The 19996-nt window shown below is 44.2% G+C and overlaps 1 protein-coding gene across 11 annotated transcripts in view; it reads right to left on the bottom strand.

Moving 5' to 3' along the window:
• OSBPL2 (oxysterol binding protein like 2) overlaps window positions 1-11801 on the bottom strand; it is a 38973-nt gene extending 27172 nt beyond the window's left edge. The window contains exons 1-3 of one of the 11 annotated variants that reach the window (XM_075108736.1): window positions 11739-11794; window positions 10866-10962; window positions 4979-5078 (exon numbers count right to left, since the gene is read on the bottom strand). The gene's annotated coding sequence lies outside the window, so the exon portion shown is untranslated. Of the gene's footprint in view, window positions 1-4978; window positions 5079-10865; window positions 10963-11351; window positions 11508-11738 lie in introns of those variants that run through there. The other 10 variants (XM_075108731.1, XM_075108739.1, XM_075108738.1 and 7 more) reach the window with 10 other exon arrangements.
• Between the last annotated feature and the right edge of the window lie 8195 nt (window positions 11802-19996).

A 19996-nucleotide genomic window follows, 5' to 3' on the forward strand; every position in this document is an offset into this window, starting at 1 on the left:
TTAAAAAATTACCAGTTATCATTAAGAGCCTTAGAGTAAAGAGGGTCAGACAGATGAATGCCAGTCTCTCCTCGCCCTGCTCCTGCACAATACAACTTGCACTATAAAGGACTTCTGAAGTGGAACTACATCACACAGCATGTAGTTTCACTACAAAGACAATGAAGCTTTCCTATAAAAACACTCACTAAGTACAAATGAAGTAACTAGAACCAAAGGCCTGAGTTAACTGAAAGCAAGAGTTATGCTGTGTTCTCCTGATACACACCTCACTCCGTACCTCAAGCTCACTGTTATTTGACAATGAAAATTCAGTTGTATCTCTGTAAGTCATATACAAAGATTTGTAACTAGTCACTTTAAAAAAGTCACAAATTCTCCTAAGGTTCTAGGAGCATTTTTAAAAAGATAAAATAACACATGTTGCATCTGAGTTACACCAGGAATAACTTAACGCTCTTAGCAGAGATTAACATGAATTTGTGTGTAGCTGAATACACAAAAACAACGTTTAGCTTTCATGAGCCAAAAAGCTAGGATTAAGTCTTTTTCTCTTACTAAAAGCAACAGCAAAAAGCTACTTTAAACTAGGCTGAAAAGCCAGAAGACAAAAACATCCTGTTTGTTTCATATTCAAAATTTGTAATCTGTATTTCCTCCTCCATGTCCATGATGTACCCAGAAGAATCCACTTACACATTAGCAACTCTAGTCAGCAGCTTTTATCAAAACTGCCACTCGGGGAAAGGTGCAATACTCCTGCGTCAGACAGACCTTCAGGAGCTTAGGACCAACTGCCATCCTGGAAAATCTTTCATTAAGCATAAACGTCATATCACGTTCACATCTTTTAGTCCTACAGTGTAGAAGAAATACAAAGTATATTTAGATCTTTTCTCACATACATATTAATCATTAGGAATATAACGAACAAGTTTTCCACACAGGACTTCACTCGCTCTTTGTTGTAAAGAACACTACGTCAGCAATCAGGGTTTGCTGGTTTATAGGTTAAACTTATCTTAGTGGGCTTCCCTTTAACAGCCAGTGCTCACAGGCTGGGCCTGGGTACTCAAGGCACAGACACCCAGAAAGGTGCTTTTGCCTGGGGATTGCAGCCCAGCTGCATCGCCACATTTATGACCAAAGAGAGACTGTATAGAAATAATTTTATAAATAAAAGGAAAAAGCTGCAAGTAGACGCATCTTGAGAGAACCAAAATTTGTAATTTAATGATGACAACACACCCCTGACCACAAGCAGCCCAGACTTCGTGATTTACAAGATAAGCGACAAAGCTCATCTACTTCCTCATACTTTAAGGCTATGGATTTGTATATACTAATTAGATTTGTGTGCATGAATAAAAACTGCCACATTTATTTTTATTTTTGTAATAGATTGATTTCCCTAGAGGAGAGATGCTATTTTTGAAGCTCAAACTGAAAGACAACAGATAAAAGCATCCAAAAAAGTATAATACCCATCACAACAGTACAACTTCATAATTGGTTGGTAAATCTGTACTGCAGGCTTTATTATCTTATACTTTGCTCCGAGAAATTCTCCGTACTAGGTTGTCCAGAATATTCACAATACAATTTTACTCTTTGAAATTAAATTTAAAGTGACTGCCAAAGCAATGAACAGAAAACAACGAAGTCAAACGTAATTGACTGAAGCAAGTCTTGAACAAGTTATTTGGGAGGAAGCTAGTTTTTCTAGTCATTTTGCTTATTTGCATGCCAATGCCTAGAATATACAAAACCAGACTAGCAAGAGTTAAGCTAAGCATAGCATGCAAGTCAAAAACCTGTAGGAGCTTCTGGTATCTTCTGATCAAACGACTACCATTTTGGTTCCTCTGAAATAAGCTTTGCACCTTAGTGATGTTGTAAAGCCACCCACAAACAGGTTAAACAGGATATTGTGCTGTCCAATAACACAATTTAAAAATGCAGATACCAGTGCTGAAATAAGAATGCCATGTCGGTTCCAAGCAAGTAACCCCAAAACCTGAACAGGTAAGGGACAGAAATACAGCTACTAGTCACAGGGGCACAAAGTCTGTTCTGTACTTTTGTTATTAAAAGGTCTCACCGGTGCTGCACAGCCAAAAGCAGGTTACTCATTAAAACTCCTTTAAATTCTCGCACTTTATCAGAAGAGGTTCGCACATTCCTGTGTGACTAATGACATGGACAGTCCTTTTCTTAAGGGACAGGACGTTTTGCAAAGGCAAAGGATGAAACAAAGCATGCAGTTGCAATAAATACTGTGGAAACACAAGAAAATACCTGCCCCACATCCATAGCACACCTTGAAACAGGTTCTACAGAGAGGAGGAAATTACTAAGGTTGACTTTCTGCTTTCCAGAAGCACATCTGTCACAGATAGAGAAAACAAACTGAAACGGCTGTTCCTAAATACGAATGGCACACCAGTGGTCACAACACGGGTAAGACAGAACCCGAGAAGCCCACTGTCAGGAGAAAAGATGCTTCTCTCAGTGATCTTTACAGCCCTGATGCAGAGAATGTAACTATTCATACCACCTACACTACGGTGACAAATAAGGTCCTGTGACGAAGGAAGGAAGGAACAGTCATACCGTACCTGTCAATCAGCTTGTTATGAATACTGTCACGGTGTTCTGCCAAGCACTGAGCTGAACATGTAACTCGACAGTAACTCGTACCAGGTGACCTGCTTCCAGCAACACACTTTGCTTTCAAAAGCTTAACTCTGTGCAGTTCACAGGGTCCTGTACAAGCTCACAGTCCCCAGCAGAAGGTACACGGAACTCTTTTGCAGGGGTACAGTATCAGTAAGATCAGTCCCAGACTTCGCACAGTTCCCACCTATTTTAAACCACTTCCTCCCACGTGAATTTATTTTTAAAACCAGGACAACAAAAGTGCAAGACTTTTCAATCACTTTATAAAGTATCTGATTTGCCCCACGCATTCTGTGACGTGTATGAGTGCCTATATCAGGAGAGAAGCAGGCACCTCTTGTAAAGAGAGGTTCTACCTTCATAGCTTCTCTCTGAAACCAAAGGTGTGGAGATCCACCGTCTGCCAGGTCTCTGGCACCTGTACTCTCCAAACCTGTATGCCAGATGAGGCTGTGGAGATAACCTGTAATGGCTGTGCATAACAGCAGTTAATTTGCTTACAGCTCTATCAAGTACTAGAAGTTGATATTTCCTATGCCATTTATCTAGATAGGTTAGTAACCCCTCAAATTTGTCATCACCATGTGCTTGCTCCTTCTCAAATTCCATTCCTCAACAGAAAAAATTTTAAAAAACAGGTTATGCCTGTGTTGCCAAGATCCTGGATCCTCAGAACTCATACTCCAATCAAAGAATCCCAAACACTAGTACCTGTTCAAAACAACCTGTAAGAGTTTAAACATGCAATTACTATGACTTAATTAATTCAACATAACTAGTTACTCCATACTAACTTGTTCTCCTTTGTTAATCCTCAACAAAGACCGAGCTGGTTAACCAAAAGTTACTCCTCCTTAAAGAAACATTTACATTTCTATAGAAAGGTAAACTGGAGTGACTAATTTGACTGGAATGCGGTTCAGCAAGATCAGTTTTGAAGTCTGGCTGGCTGACTACAGCTGCAGTGTCTTACTCCTCCAGACCTGAAGCTGCAATTTCACATCATGCAGCAATTCTGGAGAGCCACTGCTTTGTTGACACCAACCTGCTACCTTTACAAATCCTGGGGTTTTTTTGCTCTTAAAGCACATGTTCTAGCTCTGAGAGATGTATAGAAAACACTAGGTCATGTTCATTATACGCCGAATCTACTTGTGAGATCAAGGAGCATTTAAGTAAAACCAAGTACGGAAACAGTAAGCAGTCATGAAAATAAACACAGACATTCACCAGCATGAGCAGGTAGGGCGTTAGAAGTTCAATACACTGGAATTAAAGCGCCACCAAAGAATTCATGAACTAGCACATTCATCAGCTTTTTCACATGCCTAACAAGGTTTTCTTGGATGCACACTTCCATAGCAAATTTTAAAACAGATTAAGTTTTTTAACTTGTAAGGAGAACACCTGCAAGCGGGGGGGGTTGCTTGAGGCCTTCCTCAAAAAAAAAAAAACAACGAAATAATGAAAACTTTCTCTCAAATCTCACATGATAAAAGTACTGCACAAGTATTGCCGGGGGGAGGAAGAGAAGGGGCAAATCCCACAAGCTCTGAAAAGACATGCACTTTTAAGGTTTTTGCTTCTCTTTAATCGATCAGAAGGGCACAAACTCAATTTAATAGAAATAGTATCGACAGAATTTAAAATTAGCTCGATACAAAGGAAAATTCATTCCATTCCCTGTTTAATCCACCTAACAGCATATGTTAATGAAGAGCAACATTTTCATTAGTTTGATATCCTGTGTTCAGGATGCACCTTCTGTCCAGAAAGAGACTCCAAAACAGCCAGTAGAAGATCAAATATACACACCCTTCATATTAACACTAAAAATAACAAATAAAAAAAATAAAAGAAAAAAAAACAGAACAAAAACCCCAGCAGTCTTACAGCATAACTGGTGGAATAAGAGCCAACCCCATCTTCTCTTGAGTTGCCATCTGAAATAAAATATAGCTGTAGTACTTCAAGAGACAGAAATAAATAGCTTGAACTGGAAGATAAATATTCATGTGTTTTTGCTTCATACACAGCTCCTGAAAGCATCAAACTGCAGTGTTTCATCTCTGAATGAAAGCTTCAGCAAGGGTGAGTCTTAATTGACTCATGAAATTAGGTTACCAACAACGCTGGATCTAAAACATGTATAAAAATTATCCAAGAAGTCAATTTAATTGGCAATTAAGATACCTGCTGTAATTATCATGCACTTAATATCTCTTAAACCAGAGAAGAGCTACACAGATGGCAGAAACCCGAAGAGGATTTTATTTACTAAGTTTTATTTGTTTCTTACTCCAAAGTTTGAATGTAATAGCATCTTCCACCAAGATGTCATGGCAAGATGAAACTCACTCCACATCCACGGTAAGAGAGGGGCAACTTCCTTCTCAAGCCTGTTAAACAAAGTGCAGAGAGGTTGAGCAAAGAGGATCAGCTGAAGACCTGGTCCACTGCACCCCTTTTCCATTTCTTTGAAGATTGCAGCTATCCCTGTTATAGGCCTTAGTGCAGCTGGGAGTTATTAAATGCCCTGGGGACAGGTGAGTACCTGTACTGGGACCTGCTGGGATGGAGTTAATTTGCTTTCTAGCAGCCCACATGGTGCTGTGCTTTGGATTTGTGACCAAAACAGTGTTGATAACGCACCCATGTTTATTGCTGAAGAGTACTTATACAGCATCAAGGCTTTCTCCCTTTCTCACAGCAAGTGGGCTGGGGGTGGACAAAAGGCTGGGAGGCAACACAGTGGGGACAGCTGACCCCAACTGACCAAAGGGATATTCCATACCATATACCATTGCACTCAGCAAGAAAACTGGAGGGGAGTTTTGCAGGAGTTGGCCTTGCTCAGGGACTGTCTGGACATGGATCAGCTGATAGCGAGCAATTGCTTTTGCATTTCTCATTTTTCTTTATTTCTATTTGGCTTTTTCCACACCTTTACTTTTTAAAGTGTCCTTGTCTCTACCCTCAAGTTTTCTCACTTTTGCCCTTCCGATTCCCTCCCACACCCCACAGTGGGGAGCTGTGTGGGGCCCAGCTGCCTGCCAGGGTCCACCCACCACAGAACCAAAGCAGTGAAGCATCCTAAGCTGACAGTTTAGCTGAACTTATTTTTAAAGCACTTGAAACAATGGTAGCAGCAAACTGAACATCTGAAAATTTAGCTTTGAACACATGAGCCACACAGATTTATGGCAGAGAGAATCACGTTCTGCTCTCTCAGGAATACAGATTTTTGGTGATACTTCACAAGAATTAGAGCCAACTGAAACACTAAAATCTGGTTTGCAACTGAGTTCAGGCTGCAAAATTTATTTCTGCACCAGAACAAACCACAACAGTTGTCCTGCGCACTGAGTACTGCCCCCAGCACACAGTTACAGCGCTGCTATCAAAAACATTATCTACTGAACATAAAAATTGTAAAGATGACACTGGATAGAGAATACCCAGCAGCAGAGCGCTCAATTACCTACAGAATTTACAGCTACCCTCAGTTTCACTTCAGCCAAGAATTCTGTGCTATGGCTAAGGGTACTGGCTCACAGAACTTCTACTAAACCTAACAAAAGAAGGCCAGGGAAACTCGATTCCAGCAGATTAGTATTTTCAGATGCAAAACACTTCACTGAAATTCCCACAGAACTCTGTAAATGTTTTTTTTTTTAGCATTACATCAATATTTGAGACACTTCTACCTGAGAGCATCTGGTACAGCATTCTTTGCACTTTGTAGTCTTCCTTTGGAAACTATTTCCCTGTCCGCAATTATAGAAGATCGCAAAATTCTGGTTTACGTGCCTTCCTTACCCATGACACATAATGCCAGGCTTGATCATGACTGATATGTCAGCTCATTTCTAGCCCCACTGTTAAAAAATTAGCAATACTGTCATGTAAAACCAGTTACTTCTTGCTAGTTTCCTGAAGGAGTTGTTTTATGTTATTGCAAGAGACAAGGTGGGAAGCAATCAATAACTCCAAACACAGTGGCTTTGGACACAAGCATCAAATGATATATAATTAATTGTTTATAAACACTTCTCTTTGAACTGAAATTTACTTTGAAGGTGAAACTAAATATGCCTGAATATCTCTCATCAGCCCTATAAATTGATCACTGAAGTTTAAGAATGTGAAGAGAATTACAGCACATAACACCACTGGAGAAAACCCTAGAACAGTAAAAATAATTACAGGTTTAGTTTATAGATCTTCCTTCCTTCTTTGTTTCTGTGGACCCATTCTCTCCAGGTCAGTATAGTTTTACATTTATTCCATACAAGGTATCTTACAAATAATTTTCATGGAGACTCTTACACATTTATGATAGGAATCATACTGCAAATAAAGCAGGATGACAACAGCTGACTAACCTAGTGCAAAGCCCTAGAGCATAAGAAACTATATTTTTATGCTTACCAACAATTCCCCTCACACTGAAATTCTGCAGCCCGAGCTCATGCGCACAGCTAGCAGACTATTTGCTAAAGAGTTTTAAGATGATACCACAAATTTGCAAAAACTTTTGAAAGTCAGAGTTTCTGCTATGGTTGAATTTCCTTTAAAGCTACATTTATAGTAAATAATTAATGGATTCCAGTATGAGGGTGTCACTATGTTTGCTGTTGTGCTGTTGTCAAGAGATTTTTTTTTTTAAAAAAAAAGATAAACATTGACTCTCAAGACAGGACAAGTATCTCTAAACAGAGTTCAGTTTTAATAAAGAAACCACCTAGCTCTCTGCTCAGTAACATCAACCCACTCAGATAATAAAATGGTTGCGCAGCACTTAGAACTACAATTAAGACAAAATAAGGCCATGTAAATGAAGTTATTTGCATCTCTAAATATAGTTAGCGGTTTTGTTTCACTATTAAACAACTGTTCAACAGTTTCACTGATGTCACGCAAAACCTAGAAAGAACATACGCATGGGGGAGAAGTTCTGTTCTTTTAACAAAGTTCTCATTTCATCCAGTAAGCAAACATGCTGCTAAATGGACCATTATAAACAGGCTGGTGAGCTAACTTCTCCCTAGCCTTAACAGGTACGAGTTTTACAACTGAGCATTATTAAAAGGATTCTCGTTCTCACTTGATCGCACTGACACATTGTAGGGAACAGGGTCTACCTCAGTGGCCGGAGCTAGTTAGGTCTGAAGTGAGTGACATGAACCACAGGCACCTCAGAATTCAAATGCTTATAATCTTCAAACTTTCCTTATCATTGTTACTTTTAAACTATCACTAGAGTCAAAACCCAATGAAATATATTCACAGATTCTTTCGGGAGCCCTAAAAAAACCTCACTCAGAAGAGTAAAAATAATGCTAGTAAGAATATATTGAAGTTATCCATCATGAAAACACATCTCTTGACAAACATCATAAGCTTGCAGACTTCTTTGTAATACCTCAGAGGTTCGTAGCATCCCAACAACCACAAAGTTTATCTCATCTAAACCTCTGACAGCACAGCAAAGGAACTGAACTCAAAGAGGGACGCCACAGATCAAGGTTTCTGTTCAATCTAATGCCAAGCACCGACATTACGTGTCCAACGGAGCAATATCCATTTTAAGTTTTGGACTGTAAAGCCATGAGGGCCAAGACTAAAAGGTCCAGATGTATTTCTGCAGCTGCAGGCACAATTCACCTTTTGTGCATGCTCCCGCCAACTTTATAAACAATCACGGGCAGCTGAGGCGACCCAGCCTCCTGCACTTTCTGAATGGAGGGCTGCTGTAACTTACTAGAAATCTGTCTCATTAAATTATGTGCATAATAAAATATACTGAAATAATCTAAAGAATCTGTCTAGACGCACAAATGAATTTTCAATTGTAACTGTATTAAAAAAAATCAAGTTTAAGTAAACTTAGTCTATTCTTGTAACTTATTGATCCTGAAAATTAAGACATTATCTTTTTGCACTGAATCAACAACAGATTTTTGAAGAGTATAACTGAAAGTAATGGTAAGCCACATTTGACACATTCTAATTGCTTACTGCTCTCATGCAACTTGCTATTACAAGCCTTTAAGAATACAAAGTACATAATTACAGCATCATACATTCTTCTGCATAGTAACTATTAAGAGTATGAGGACTGAGATAATGTATTCTTTCATTCCAAGTTCTATAGTGGTCTACTCCATAAAATAATAAAAACCATAAAAGACTCGATATAACGCATAACCTATATTGTTTTTGCAACAGGAAGCAGCATATCAAAGTCCCAAATCTTCCAAAGTGGCAGGCACAGAGTGACCAATCTTTTCATTGCTCTCACTTTCCAATTTATTCAGCTAGGTGAAGAGGCCCCTGTGATCAGTTACATATTCAAACTCAGCAAAAACATTCAAGATGTTGAGTAGCCGACATTTAACACATATTCTTTGCACGCCTGATTTTATGCATTCCTTCCAAAAAACGTACGAGAAGTAGAACACTAAAAGTAACATTTTAGTTATTTCACAGAGAACTGACTAAACACTGAGCATTTAAAAACATCATCTTAGTGTCAAATACAGACATCTCTTAGCAGATATCCTCATGACTCAGGTGACAAAACTGAGTGAAGGACTAGGAAAAAATGCCAACTTGTAAACAGAGGTTCTAGTTCTCAAGTAGCATCATGTAACATTGCATTGTTCAAGGACAAGTTACTTCAAATACCAAAGCTGATGAATTGTCTGCTTAAAAATTCAGCGTACTTGCATGTGGATCTTGCTTCCAAACAACAACAAAAAAAATCATCTGACTGGCACTACAAACAGTGATTTAAAAATATAGCCTTATCAAAGTGAAAAAAACTGATTGGTATGTTTTCCAGGCAACACTAAAGTAACAGAAAGCTAAGCCTTCCACCTTTGTTCTAGGTCAGCATGTGTGAAGTTCGCACAGTGGAATTCACAAGAAGAAAGACTGAAATACCAGCTTCGATCATCAGACCTGTCAGCTGAAGCAAATACGTATCATAGAAAGCAGTAACAGTATTAAAATTGATTTAAAGAAACCATCCAACAGTGAAAATTACCCTCCATGATCAGTTACCAAATCAAGTACATTCATGCAGATGTCAGCAAACAAACAGCTATGTGCTGTTTTTCAGTACTGCACCAACTAAAACCTTTAACCCATCTAGTCTTCAACTACTTGCAGGCATAGAAAATTATGATTAGACAACAAACCCTATCTTGAACTCTTGCCTTCTGTTTATAAGATTATATTGGCAGGGTTGCAGAGCTGTTTTGGAGAAAAACGGCATATTTATTCCTGGACAGCAGACACCTCTGTGTTTCCTTTTGAGCACTCCCTGTAGTTACAAGTGCGCTATGAGGTGCTGTTGGTTCAGGAAAGCAACATTAAGAATCGCACCTGATCTTATCCTAGATCTCCCTCAACTTTCTGACACATGGTCCAACATTTGTATGACTTGACAACTATTTTAAGAAAAGCTGTGTTCACAGTAACTGAAAACCCAGACGGTTACTTAGGGGAAAATAATTGCTTGGAATTTCTTGCTTCCATGCTAGTTCAGCCAGTTCTCCTACTTCCGTCCCATGGCGCAGTGCTTTATGTTTGGAAATTACCCAAGTCACTGCTTCCAGAAATTGCCCTGAGGTTTCAGGAGTCCCAGAGCGTACTGGTATAAAGTTTGTTAATATGATATATAAGTGTTTGCCCCCAGATGTCAACATGAACGTGGAGTTACTGAACTTTGGAAGGTTAAGTTGGCATGAAACAAATTTATTTTTTCTTCTATGCATAAGCTTTAGAAAAGGAGAGACTATGAAAAGAGTGGTACAGTAATGCCAGTCCACTCTGCAGAGATCTGTCTTTTTACAGAGACTCTGTAAGGAGACTGTGTCCTCTTTTTACCCTTCCTTTCTGAGATCTCAAATGAAGGCTATGTATTTTAACTGAGAAAATTCACAGTAAACAAAAGCAATATCTGCTTGGTTCAACATGCTTTGGCAGATACCTCTGACAGGAAACAAAAGGTTATGACAGACATGAAAAACAGAAGGTGATTTCAAACATCTGAAATTCTGCCCTGCAAGTGCTGCAGAGTAACAAACCGCTTCCAAAAAGGAGTCCTGAATCCAAACATACAGGTAGCACAAACATGACTAATATCCAAACTGAATAAATGGCAACATAATTTATACCTTTGTTACCATGCAGAAGTTCTGGTGGTATGTTATTTAAAAAAAAGCCTTTTTTCCTGCTATTTTTCCCATCTTGCTTGTCTCCCTTTCAGGAGTTCTGTAAGAGAAACATTGGGTAGGTAACTGAAGAACGAAGAGAAACCCAAACTCAAACAGATCCTAACTGCTTAAACTGTGGCCTAAAAGGCCCCTTGAGGCTCGCATATCGTGCTGAAGCTGAGCTCAACGCGTTCGTTTTGGGAACTGGGTGTCACAGGCTCCTTTGCTAAACCAAAAGCAATCAGTAGAAGACATAAAAATCAGAAAAACCTCTACGCTAGAACGGACAGAGCTCCACTGCCCTGCACGCCTGCCCTGCACAACCACGTCCTTCAGCCCCCACCGCCTCCCCCGTCCCCGGGGCAGAGCCCCACGGCTGGGGGGCCGTTCTGCCACCCAGCCCGGGACACGGAAGGGGTCCCGCGTTTCCACCCAACACGCCATCACCTCAGCCCCCAGCCTCACGGCCCGCAGCGCCCGGGACCCCGCGTCCGCCGGGGGAGGGAGCGCGGCGCTGGGGCGGCCGCCCGCCCCACGCCCCCGACCCGGTGACCGCCAGCGCCCCGCCGTGCAGCCCTCCGTCGCCGACGGGCTGACGGGAGGCCCCGCAGCGCTGGGGAGCGCCGTTACCAGCCCACCAGGGAGGGGACCCCGGCGCCGGGCTGGGCCGCGCCGGGCCCGGGCGGGGCTGGGGGAGGCGCTGCCGCCCTCCCCTCAGCGGGGGCGCAGCTGCGGCAGGAGGGGGAGCCGAGCCCCTGAGGGGAGCGACGCGGAGCGGCTGGGCTTGGCGGGCAGAGCAGGGCGGCGCGGCCGGGCCCGGGACGGCGGCATTACCTGGCACCGCGCTCCCGCGACGGCCCCGCCGCAACAGCCCCCCCCCCCTCCCCCCCAGGCCCGGCACCGCTGACACCGAGGCGGAAGTGCGGCCCTGGCAGCGGCGGAGTGACGCGCCGCTCTGCCAATCGCTGTGCTTGGTCCCGCCTCACCATCGCTGAAGCGACGAACCAGCTTTCTCGCCCACCCGTCCGGAGGCGGGGTGAATGCTAATCAACGCCCTGCCTCACGGCCCCGGACCGCACCACTGCTGGGGAGACCGCTGGCCAATGGCGCGCCGGGGGGCGGGGATATGCAGATGAAGGCGGCAGCGGGAGCCCCCGGTGCGCCGGGCGGCCTCACCTGGCGCCTGTCGGAGGGGCGGCGCGGCCTCCGCTGCGGCAGCCGGTACCGTGGCCACGCTTTGTGGGATGTTTGTACCGTCCGCCACCTGCGGAGCGTAAGCTTAGCTCACCTTACCTGCTGTAGCAGAAAAAGTTCTCCTAACTGAGGGGGGTGAACGGTAGCCGGTCTTACCACTCAGGACCCGTCTGTGGTGGGGGGTGTCACGGGTGGGTCCCCGCGGGGCGGCGCACGAGCCGGGAGGGTCGTACACGCCCTAGTTTGCTGCGCGCGGATATGGATTTAACAAATTCTGTGATGTTTTTAACGTTCTAGCTGGCTTTGAGACATGGCGTGTGTCACCCATAGGCCACAGGATGCGACGTTTGGATCTTCAATGCGTTCCTTCATCCCACTGAGCTCCGACATCCCCTGCGTCCTGCCGGCCTGAGCCCACCCTGCCGGCCCGGCCTTCCCGGCGGCCTGAGCCCACCCTGCCGGCCCGGCCTTCCCGGCGGCCTGAGCCCACCCTGCCGGCCCGGCCTTCCCGGCGGCCTGAGCCCACCCTGCCGGCCCGGCCTTCCCGGCGGCCTGAGCCCACCCTGCCGGCCCGGCCTTCCCGGCGGCCTGAGCCCTTCCGTCTGCCCATCCAGCAAGCAGCTGCAGTGGAAATCACCATGGGCTGGCATCTCACGGGTTAGAGTCATTCTCTACCAGGAGAGCAGCTGGCAGGTGCTTTTATTTCTGTAGCCCTGAACTTGCACTTGTTCAGACACAACAGGTAACTGGAGGCAAGTTCGTAATCATCCCTTTCACTTCAGAGTAATTACTGGAGTGCTAAAGCAATTGAGATTGTTCGTAGATGTTGATGCAAGTATCAAAACTGTGAGTCAGGAGTTATAATTTGACTCATAACATTTGTTTTAGATAACACCTGTTCTGCTCTTTTTATTTACTTTGTAATTTCTGAGTCTGCAGGTGTTTTCCTTCACATACTCTTAAACTTCTTACATGATCAGAGAGATTGGAAACTCTTTTCCACTGAAATGTCTTCTTCCCTCCCTTTTTCGTACCTGAAAGCTAAGTATCAAATGAAACCTCATTGGACCCAGCAGCCAGGACTTTAAAAGGGAAAAAATAAAAAATTAAAAAAAAATTTGAAAGCATGTACAGAGGAAGGTGGTTCAGAAGATCAGCCACAGGGATAACAAGCATCCATCCTGAGGAGCTAGAAACCGATCGGTCTGGGTGAAGTACATCACTCAGGACTAAGACAGAGCGACCCATTGATATAATTGCTGAGGGACACCACCTTGTCCTCTTAAGCAGGAAATCATATGAGATGTCAGGAGGGACACAAGTGATCAGAAACGACTCAGGAATGATGAGCTGGAGCCTGGTAAGGAATGGTAGGGAGTGAAGGAGGGAGATGAGTCACAGAAATATTTATCCTCAGAATGACCTCCTACCATTGATGTGCTTCTCAGTGCAAAGGAATCAGCATGTTAATTCTGTAGCACAGAACTTGTTTGTCAGAGGTGGATACAAATGCTTTTTAGTAGGCGAACGGCTGTAAGGCTGGTGGGGGGAAATCATCGCTACGTCAGACCTTTGCCTGGGCAGGGGGTGGAAGAGGGGTCTGCAGGGCCTGTCCTTGTGGGTGGCTGCATCTCAGGGGGATAACCCAGGTCTGGGCACCACGGGAGGGCTCCTGCTGGTGGCCAGAGTCCGGCTACAGACGTGCCATGGATGCCCTCTTTGTTGCAGGTTATCTGCCATGGGCACCAAAGAAGCCTTGCGAGGAGGGGTGGTCATCAGAGGTAGGAGCGACAGCGAAGGCCCGCATCGTGATGGGATTTATTCCTCTACCAGCACTTGTGTAAACTATTTTTCAGAGGCGCGGCAGCAAAAATACGAACCACTCCTTTGCTGCATGGCTCCTTCCTGCCCTCCCCAAATACTTTACCTGGCACAGTGGCTGTTGATTCTGGAGAATTACTCACCCCTGAATGGGCTGACAGCTCCTGGCCATCAGCCACATGCTGACAATATACAAGACATGAATTAACAGTGATAATGCTCTTTGCTCTGGCACAAATGTAAGATTTTAAATGAAATCTACACTGAGAATTTCTCACATGCTGGGATTGAGGAGTGTTTTAGGGTGGACACAGCTGGCTCTGAGGATGTCTGTAGGTCTCTCTGGACCCAGTCTTGCTGCACCCACCTGTTGTTTCACCTCTGCATTCACCCAGGCGAAGCTGCAAGGCAGGTGTTGGGCTCGTCTTGAGGCAATACTGATCTTTAGGAGTAGAGGGTAATTTGTATCTTTCCAAATCTGTTTTTAAGATTTTTCTGATTTGCCCAGAAAAGTGATTATTTTGTTTCCAGTAAGCCCTGATTCAGCAATCCAGTTCCGGATTGCTCAGTATTATAGGCTCAACATTAAGCACAGAGATGTTTGTACTGCAGCTTTTAAGCAAAGGCCCACAAACAGAAAGTAAGCATGATTTTAAATTATTTTTTGACTGAGCAAGCCTTTATCATTACTAAGCAGCTGATCTAGAAGAGTTCTCCAAAAGGATCACAGAAAGAGAAATCCACTGATTAGATGACCAAGGAATACTGAACTTGTATAGCTTTTTCAGGTCTTAACTGAAAGGGTGCGCTTTCTGAGCCTGCCACAAAAACCCTTCTCCCAGGCACTTTGTGGGCATTGGAGCTAAATGCCCGTGCTTGGCAAAAACGAGGCTAATTGACAATTTCTTCCTTTGCTGAATATTCAGGAGCTACTCTCTAGCAATCTAAAATCACAAAAAAAACCCAAAATGGGACACGGAGAAGAATCTAGCTCCGTATTTGTCTCCCTCCTGTGTTGGCAATGAGGGGAGAGAGCAGTTACCTTTTCAAGGAGATGGCAAGTAACATTTTGCCTTGCTGGCAGAAGTTTTGCAACATTAAAAGTAATTAAAACGGGGATTTACAGTGGAAAGTGTTGAGCAACTGTCTCAGGCATAGGTGTTACCATCAGCTCCACCTATAATAAATCCAACTGTTCCCCTCCTGCGGAGCAACGCAATCACTTAGAAAAATGATCCAAGCAAACCTTGTCACTGCGGTAGATGTACAAAACCTAAATTGCAGCAGAAAAAAGAAGGGCAAAATGGAAAAAAACCCACACTGATCCTGTGATCTAGACAGAATGCAAGGAAATGTGGCACGCTACAGCAAAGATACTGATCATCTTTCGACAGTTGTATGTGGGCAGAGACAAACGCCTCTTCTCTCCTCCAAATAAGCTGGTGACCAAAGGCAGCCACTTCAGTCCCAACATGTGTGGGCAAGTGCTCACCTCTGCCATGGGAAGTTCTTTTCAGACAACAACTCTTTGCCAGGGAACTTCAAAACCAAACCCATTTGTTTAGCGAGTGCTCCAGCATCTCCTGCTTGGTGTTGCTGTGGTCCCTCCGTGCCATGCCCATTTGTGGTGTGAGGCCGGGCTTCCCGGCACACCGTGCGTCCACAGGGTTTCAAAGACACGGCGTTGTCCTTGTAGTTCTGTGCTTGGAAACACTCTGGCTTCTGTTTACCAACAGCTTTACCTCAGAGGAGTACGGGGCTTGTCCACACTTGAAAGCTAATTTGGATTAAGGGAGGGTGTGACTTAAAAGCGGAGTGGGAATCCCAAAATACCTCTGGGCAGATAAGCCCCAAGTTATCAAACAGTGGATTAAATGCACGGTCATTAATTGCAAAATCAGTGGAGAAGGGAAATAAGCGTGCTCAAGAGAGAAGGTCGTGCATCCTGGCACTAGCAGGGATGGGGCAGGTTTGGGTTTACCCTCAGCCATCAGCCACGGGGAGATGTGGATGTGGAAGCGGGACGTAGGGAAGGAGCAAACCTCGTAAGAGGATGAGCAGGGCGGCAGCCAGCAGCGCAGCCCACATCTGGTTGTTGCCCGTTGGGTGGTACTGGCTGTCGGGGCACGAGCTCGCCAGCCCAGGGCAGGTACCAGCCTGGACGGCCGCGCTGTGCCCAGGTGGAGGCGGTGGTTTTCACATCCTGTTCTCTGCAGTTTTCTTGTTAAATATTAATTGTGATTATTATAAAATGGCACACCCCTGTCACGCCGTGCCGGAGGCTCTGCAAACAGGGAATAGAAAGAAACTTTCTGCCTTAAAGAGCTGGTAGCGGTAGGCTCTCTCTCTTCCCAGGTGAAAGGAGACTGCATTCAGATACAGGTGAGCCAGAGAGCACTTTGCAAAACAGGAAACATCCAAATCTTCCACAATTGGAATAATAAAGTTTTCATCCTATAGCCTGTCCCATCTCACAAGATAGACACAAATTCTATTGATGATGATAGTGTATTTTGAGTTGCTGGCACTAAAAAGGGATGATATTGTTAAAGAGCTAGAGTCACATAAATTTATTTAATATAAAAAAAGATATTTAAAAAGCAGACATTGGTAACACTAATAAGGCTTTAGTGGAAAACTTGGTAATGCTGAAACCACATGAATTTTAACCAGAATCTTGAAGAAAAGCAATTCAAGAGAAAAAGGAATCCATAAATAATGAGGAACATGGCAAAAGCTGAATAAGTAGAAATAGCCAGTCTGTTAAAAGGCTGAATAAGTGTGTTCTTTGTAATGGCATGGAGAGGAAAAGACACAACAGCCTGTATCCTCCGCTTCAGCGATAATTCCCCTGGGAGCTGCACCCATTCAGCCGGGGGCAGCTCAGGATCTGAGCCACTTCTCTTCTATATAAAATAAAGTTTTGAAAACCTCCATGGTCAAAGTTGTGAAAGCGTAAATGCCGCATGCTGAGCATACAGGGGGCTTTCCACATTAAGCCAGAAAGCTTCTTAAAAAATATGCTTTCTCACAATGTCTAGATGTTACTCTCTGCTGAATCCTGAATTCTCCTAATTCCAGATATGACTTCTGGCACTGGAAGCTCCCGCTGCTGGAGCTGAGTAGAGATGAGCAGGAGGTTATGCTTGGGATAAAAACAGTCAGACAAAAATAGGTTGCTTCCACATCTCACATTCCCTGGGATGAAAGACCATGATTTCCTTGGATCTCCATAGCAGGAAAGATGGGGACGGATCAGCTTTGACTCACAACTTCAATCCCCCCCACACCTGTTTAGGGCTTGGGAAGCACTGTAGGGGGATACCAGAGCCCCCGTGGAGCCTGACTTTTAGAAGCCTGCTCTCGCTGGGTACCCACGAGCTTCAGCCGTCTCTGAGGAGCAGATCTGAAGATGCTCTATTTTTCCAGTGCCCATGTGCCATCATGCTGCCGCCAGTTGATCTGCCAACGATCAATGATGCTTTATATCCTAATAGAAGTTTATTTGTCAAACTTGGCCACAAGAGCGTCTTCTTTAGAATTAATTACAATGTCTGGTTTTAGCTACATGTACAGCAGCATAGCGAGTTACCCTTTTACTCTTCGGACCAAATATCTATCTCTGGATGGCAGTGCTTACATCAGAGATTTCAATGGCTTGTATGATGCTTCCTTTCTGGAAATTGAAGTAAATAGAAGCTAATTATACTTATTGATGCAGGATCATAATTGAAGTGTATGTAAAATTTAACCTGTCTGAGTGCTTCCTTGGTTACTTATCTCTGTCTCCAGGACCTCACCCGTCACAAGCGGCTGAGTGGGATGGGTGCGCACGAGGCAGGGCAAAGGGATGCTCCTCACAGCCCACAGTACGAGCATTATTTTCCTTCAGATACTCCCCATGCTAAGTCATAATGTAGAACAGATTTCTACTGCCCAGATAATATGGAGGTGTTGCTGATGTCAGGTAAATTAATTTCATTAAGCTATTTAGTGAATTAGACACTATTAATTCAGTACCACGGTGTCTCCCCAGGTCAGCACCAGTTCCCTCTCTGTTTTGCTAGCTTTGTGGATGAACAGACGGCAGAAGAGTGTTTCCTGTAGCGTGCACTTGTATTTTTCAAATGTTCCTGATGACACATCTACACTGTGCCCCACAGCACAGGGAAGAGCCGCCGGGGCTGGACGAGGTGACAGCGCAAGGACAACTGCTCTCACTCGTGGGGTACCACCTCCTCACAATGCAGCACAGAGCTCAGCTTCTGCCCACCCTGGGAATGGGCTCAGGCCAGTTCAGCCCTGCAATTTTGCAAAAAAATCCCTGGATTTTAACCTTACCACTTGTGGTTGCCAGCAACACCTGCAATTTTTTGCAGCGTTTTTTAACCAAAAAAACAACAAGAAAAAACAACGGAGTATAGCAGGCACTAAGCTTTTCTTACTGATACGCTATAGACTGTTCCAAATCAATTCAGCCTGTAGTTTTCTTTAGCTTTGTGTAAAATTATCACCTTTGATCCAGCAAGTATTTATATGCACATACTACTTTCTGCGACAGCCTCCTGTGCTGAATGTAACAAAGTCCTGTTCACTGGTCCTTAGGCAACCACTAGAACAAAGTCATTAGTAACTACAAATTCACACACATCCATCAAAGTATGGTCCAGATTAATTTTATGTTGCCTCAGGATCTTCTGTGCTTGAAAATTAGCATCCTAACTTGCCCAAAAGAAATTATACTAATTTACAGATTGGTTTTAAAAATAAGTGTAAAAAGGGACTTATCATTAAATTCCACCAAAAAAAAAAAAAGTAATAAAATAGATAGGATATTTGAGCACAGACAAAGAAAAAAATCAGATCCTGTCCCAGATGGAGCTGGGAAGTTTGGCTCTGGATCTGAAGTCTGCCAAACAAGAAGTCCCCGACAGGCAGACAAACTATGTGCCTCCCTCATCAGCTTCTGTGTCAGCTACAGCTGACTCTATTTACTTTTAGCCCAGAGGAGGAACTGGGAGCAGAAGGAAAAGAAAAAAACCTTCATTGATATTCACAATGATGTCTTACATGTCCAGCATTATTTTTGTCCAAGGGGGCTCTTTCAGAAGATGAGAGAAAACGAGTGATTAGGTGGAAGAATGGCCCTCAGGAGTGAAGAAAGGACCCTGTTGTGGAGGAAGGGGCTGTATTACTCTGTGTATTAAAGTACCAGGAATCATTCTGATTACTGTGTGTATATTTGGTAACAGAAAAGTAAGGTGGACTCCATCTGAGCACTGTGGAAAAACAGGGTTTGTTACCTTGACTAAGTGCCACGTTAGAAGTCTCTAATGATGCCGAGAGATCGGCTGAAATTGCAGCTGGCAAGTAGCGGTTCCCTCACCCTGATGGTGAAAGAAGGATAAAATCCCTCCCTGTCCCCATTTCCACACAAAAGAAATGACATCCTGAACCCAGAGCACAACCCTGCTGCAGGCCAGGGAGCTGTGCTGAGGGTAGGCGTTCACCAGGGGTGCAAATGCAACCAGTGAGCTTTGTAAAGAGGGAAATCATGCCCAGGTGTCTGCCCGGCTGGGTTGGCGGTGGCGTTTCCGAAGCGCCGAGCACAAACGCTCGCGTCCCCAGCCATCGGCCCCACGGCTGCGGGCAGGCGGGCAGGCGGGCAGGCAGGAAGGAGCCCTGCCAGCTGGCTGCCTGCTAAGGGTTTCCAGCAGTGAGAAACTGCTCTGCCTGCATCGCTGTCCAGGGCCCCTTTCACATTTCCATTTATTCCTTGTCACTGGGGAAGAGGACCTGGCTGGGAGGGGAGAAGGAGAAGCTGCTTTACCTGTGCTCGGCTGCTCTGGTTGCAAAGCACACTAGCATTTTTCAAGCCCTGTCATTGGGAAGCAGATTTTGCAGGTCCTTTCTCCTCATTTGCACATAGGGAGGGTTTCTCCCTGGCTGATGGAGCTCAATTTTGGCTCCAAGCATGGCATTTACACTGGCGTGAATAACATCCAAGAAGGCACGACTCACAGGCAACTTCTAATTGACCAAGGTGTGATTCATTTGTAGGCTTGCACTGTCTGAAT

This window comes from Phalacrocorax aristotelis, chromosome 13 (genome assembly GCF_949628215.1).
Source record: "Phalacrocorax aristotelis chromosome 13, bGulAri2.1, whole genome shotgun sequence".
Lineage (NCBI taxonomy): Eukaryota > Metazoa > Chordata > Aves > Suliformes > Phalacrocoracidae > Phalacrocorax > Phalacrocorax aristotelis.